The sequence below is a fragment of the Pinus tabuliformis genome, chromosome 7, assembly GCF_031772625.1.
Source record: "Pinus tabuliformis cultivar Carrire ecotype Pingquan chromosome 7, CPIR1, whole genome shotgun sequence".
Classification (NCBI taxonomy): domain Eukaryota; kingdom Viridiplantae; phylum Streptophyta; class Pinopsida; order Pinales; family Pinaceae; genus Pinus; species Pinus tabuliformis.
This window is the reverse complement of record NC_142293.1, coordinates 803,309,236-803,314,740: the sequence shown is the minus strand read 5'-3', so window position 1 is coordinate 803,314,740 and position 5,505 is coordinate 803,309,236.

Sequence of the window (5,505 nt, the reverse complement as noted above, 5' to 3'; positions counted from 1 at the left end):
TGATAAGATCACCTTCGCCCCCCTCCTTTTGTTGATGGTCTTATAGGCCCATCAAACCCCTGGTATCCGCAAATTCCCATTGGGTCGTCTTATCAGGCAGACGTTGTTCATGCTCCCCCCTGTTTTCCTGTTGGCTTTGTTGCGAACAGCTGGCAGAATGCATCACTGTGGCGAATTCTAATTTTTTATTCTTAGTCGGTTAGGTGTTTGCACAACATACACCTGCATCCTACGCCGCCAATGGACGCTCACCCTGCTTTGTTCTCCAAACCGTACGCGCGCCTGCCTTCTACATTCGTGCCACTTTCTCCTAGTATTTTGGCGTGTATTCCACCCTTGTGCAGTTGTTGCGCACAGCGCCCCCGTTTACGCACCCGGCTGCTTTCGTTCCAGAATTGTCTTTTCGTAGCGGTCTACAGGTTCCTCCATGTTTGTTGCACCCACATATGTTGGTAGTTCCCTTGCTTCTATCGTTACGCAGCGTAGTGACCTAACCATCATATTACAATTTAGCGTTGTTACCTCATGCAATTGGTTCTGCCATCACTCAATCTCTTCATCTGAGTCCGACGTGCAGGAACTGTCACGTTCCCATGAGATTCTCCCGTCTGCTATCGAATTCACCCGATCTTGATCTTGTGCTGTGATCTGGTAGATGCAGTCCAGTTCATCGTCACTGTCCTCATCGCGCACAGGCTTAGTGTAGCGCACTCCTTCGCTGGGTCTAGCGGAACCACTACGCGTAGAGACTTTTTCTCGAATATCATTTTTCATCTCTTTAGCTTGATGACTCCATTCATATCCATGGCAAAGTTTATCCCTAACTAAGCAAGGTACAAGTTACTATCATCCACAATTTCTATTACCTCAAAATCTATCTGTGTGCTCATGCCCTCGATGTCTACTGTAACTCCTTGTAATCTCCCCATGGGCAAGATTTTATGTTGGTTCGCCATCCGTAATTGAATAGGAGACCATTGTAGTGTGGGCTTGCCCATGCACTCCCAGGTCTGTTTAGGTAGCACATTCACATCTGATCCCAAGTCCAAAATGACCTGATCCATCTCATAGTCACCAATCTAGGCAGTCAACCGCATTTCCCGCCCAGTGCGCAAAGCATGCTTGCCTAGTTTTTGGATCATGCGCTATTCACTCGACCCTGCGCACCTAGTTATCAACTCTTGCAATCCCTTAACTACCTTATTGTCCCGTAGTAGCTTCATGCATGTCTCTAAAAAGGTAGTTAGTAGAGAAGGATCCATTTCTGGCTCAGTTTGATCCTTGCTACCTGAAGTAGAAGCCTCCATGAAGCTCTTCTTAGCTTCCATAAATGTTTCCTTCACGTGTTCCAAATCAAATTCAGGTTGCTTTGTAGGGGACTTGTGAACCCATGTATCCTCCTCATGTAGCTTCCCCTTATCCTCTCCCGTAGTTGCACCACTTCTGAGCACCATGTTCATGTTAGGGTCCTCTTTGCGTGGTTCAACCTTCATCATTTGGACGTTCTGAGTGGGCGTAGTCTGAAGCACCCCTTTCTCATGCATCTATGCAATTAGTGTGGGGCAATCTACCACTTCATGATCAAACTGGTAATAGTACGGGCAACATGTTCTGGTCGGGTTCGTGCAGTCACGCACGTAGTGCCCAGGTCCTCCACAATTGTAGCAGATTAACTATCCATGCCCTCTTCTGGGTCCCATTCCTCCTCGTCCCCATCTGCGTCCCTGGAATCCACTGCACGCTATTGCCGCGGCTGGATCCTGGCCTCATACCTCAGTTTGCATCCTGTAAGCTAGTGTCTGATCCATCAACATCTCATAACTTCGGCAATTTCGTTTGTCGTGGCCCGCCGATCTACAAAAATTGCAAAATTGCTGCTAAGGTGGTTGTGTAAACTTCTGCAATAGGTGACAGTTGTCCTTCGTGTGCTTTCCTCCCACCTGACAGATCACGCACCAAAGTGCGGGGGCCGTGCTTGGCCCCATCTGTTCCTCTGGTCTCAACAGTATTGGTCCCCCCTGCTAAATAGTTCATGAATATCAAACAATGATCCTTATCGTGGCCCTGACCTTTACATTTTATACACCACACTTCTTGGTGCGCTTCTGGCTAGGGCACCCTATCTTGCTTCAGGCTTTGCATCTCCAAGCATAGGTTTTGTAGTTGGCGTGGATTTTCTGAACTCCCAACCCAGGATCTTGTATTGGAGTTTCATGCAACCTCTTCACTATCACTAATGCTTCAGCCTGGGTTGAGATCTTTTTCTGTGACAGTGTCGTCCTCAGATGTGGTGTTAAAGATGCTATAAACCATGCACGGTGCTGTGCATCCGTTAACGTCATGTTGGCTTCTTGTATCGTACTCTCCAGTCGTTGATCTAGATCCCAAGGGGTTTCACCTGTGAACATCACGATCTCTTTGAACCCGATGATTGACTGTGTCTCTGATTTTGGCCGGTTAAATTCTTTGTTCAATGCATCCTGGATTTCCGCTATTCCCGCATTCGGATGATCGCTAGAGTGCTTTATATACCACGTCAACGCACGATCCTGTAGTGCGCTTACCAAACTATCTTTTTTGATGTTATCCTCCGTAACACCTTAGGCTTCCCATACCGCCTTTACCATGAACCAGAACTGATCTAGTTCCTAATTTCCTACGCCTCTAAATACAGGCAACTTGATCGCACTTGCCATTCCAACCCTCGGTGGAGGCGGAGGTGGGGAAGGCGAAGATGGGGTTGATGTAGGTGAAGTAGGTGATGCTGTGGATGGCAGTGGTAACAATGGAATGTGCTGCTTTATCAATCGGGCTACGCTTCTCGGTGAGAACCCTGTGAGCTCCTCCTCACTTTCTTGCGATAGTGAAATCAAGGGACTATTCTCTAATCCTTCAGTCCCTCGGTAGCCTCTTCCACTCTGCGTTACCCCAAACATCAATGGATGCGCATAACCCATTTTTCACATAACAACATTTTAATCTAGGTATTCAATGATTTGATGTACTTACCCCACGGTCCTTTGAGGAAGCATCTTTCTACCTCGTTGTAACTCACAGTTGTGTCTATCGCGAACTTAGTGATAAACCCTCCTATTATCTGATCCAACCAGTGATCTACTGCCTGCGTGATTTTATCTTCAGATGCCTCTAGCCTGCGCACCAACTCTAGAGTCCACACGATGGGCTGTTCCAGTCTGCACCTTCCCTGACTGTCAGCTAGCCTCGTGATCCACTCATATAGTTCTGTCGAGAAGGACGCGAAGAAGATCTCATGGATTTCCATGTATATGTAGCAATCCAGCCACCTCTCCTTAGATATCTATGGAGTTTTGTTTTCCTGTACCACGAACTCGTGAAGCTTCTGATCCAACCAATCTTCAAGTTCTTTCTTCGTAGGGTTCCAGTGTTCCGACATCAAACATCCCTTAGGCAGATCCCAGTCCTGACAACGGAACCATTTGTTGGCTTGTTAGGCCCTGACCTAGATTCAGAAGTGATTTAGCCAAACAAATCCCGCACTACCAGCCCTTTCGGAAAAAGTCCACGGAGCGCGGACTGTCTCACCCGAGGTAGTAGGGGAGGCTGCTGGACCCAGGTTTCCGTACCCTTGGGATATCTTGATGTGGTCTGGCAGGGTCGCGATCCGATCTGTGCACTCACGCTGCTCTACGTGGATTTGCATAGATCTGCGACGGGAGCTTCCGGGATTCTTATTATTATATGTGTTTATTATCACTCAGATCTTCTTCTTAAGGTCCTTAAGCAAATATTTAACAGTAATAACTAGTGTGCATAAACATAAATATGTATAAATTCAGAACATAAGCAACAGATAGAATCGTGATAAAGCACACAATGATTCAGGAATTCTTATCTTTATTTATCTCCTTCCCAATACAACCAGATTCTCCCTGCACACTCAGCTACAAGGGTCCGCGCACACAGCTGCGGACTCTACCAGGCCTTTGCGCACACAGTTACAGAGCCTCTATCTATCTACCAACACCCTCAACTTGGACTTACAGATGCAAAGATAATATTTCCTTCATAAACCCATAACATTCAAGATCCAAAACCCAAAACTGACTTCTAACCTTAGAGCCTTTCTCTATTTATACATTCCCATGGTCCGCGGACCATGGGCAGGCCGACTCACTTTCTATTTTCTTACATTATTTTTGGGTGGACAACCCTTTGACTTGACTCATTACAATTCATGCTCCGCACACCTCGCGAAGCCTTTACCATACTCTTACCCAAAATTGTGGGCTTTAAGCCCCAAAACCGTTACGCGGGGGATCCGCTGCCCAACACAATGCTATTTATAGAATTTCTATTTTTATCACTTCTTGTTGCTATTTTCAACACTCTCTAGGCAAGCCTGATCAAATATATGTAATAGAGTTAAATACAGATCATCAGATGGTGGAGGTAGCCTTTCTATAACAATTGGGCCACCTGATTCAATCTAATATGTTCTACGAACTGATATATTTCCTAATAACCACCTTGGTCCATAGACTGGAAGAGGTAAGGATCTGCCAGCCCAATTTTGTTGTCAGGGCTCTTGAGAAACATTCAATATTCTTCATCCACCATCCACTCCATTTCTTGGGCAGAGCAATATGTTCCCACCTTATCCATGCGAAAGTTATACCTTCCCTACTTCCACGCCAAAGGAATATGCAAGATAATTGTTGAATTTTAGATAATATACCTTTAGGGATCCATGCCAGTGACATCCAGTACACATGAGTAACTTCCAAAACTGATGCCATGTGTTAATTCTTCTTTCAATATTAGCCACCAACCATGTCCAATCTGTAATTTTATATGTATTGGGCTTGAGTCAAAAACAAGATATTTGAGGCCTTCATCAAATGCCAAAATTCTATATGGAAATATCTAAATAGCATAGTCAATTTCATATTGGGAACATCCTAATGTTGTCAGGGAAGACTTCTCTTGATTTCTCACCATTCCTGTAGCCTTGCAAAAGAGATTGAGAATGACATTAAAAGAAGTGGAGTCACTTACTGACCCATTCAGAAATATAAGTACATCGTCCACAAAAAGAAAATGAGATAAAATGACATTATCTACAATTTTGATTCCTTTTAATCTCCCATGAAGCTTCTCCTAGGCGATTAATCTGCTCAGACCTTCCATGACCTGGAGAAAGAGAAGGGAGATAGTGGGTATCCCTACCTTAAACCACACTCAACATGAAAGAAGTTTGAGGTTGATCCATTAATAAGGATACTGTAAGATACAGATGAGAGAAAACACATGATCCATAAGATGAAGTCATGGGGAAACCCCAGATGGGTCAGTAACATCCTGAGATACAACCAACTAGTTCTATCAAAAGCCTTAGAGAGGTCAATTTTAAAGATCATGCCCTTCAGCTTATTGATTTTTAGTGAATGAATACCTTCTTGTGCAATCCTAATGGCTTCATAGATCTGACAGTTATTTAAAAAGGAAAATTGTTCTTGTGAAATA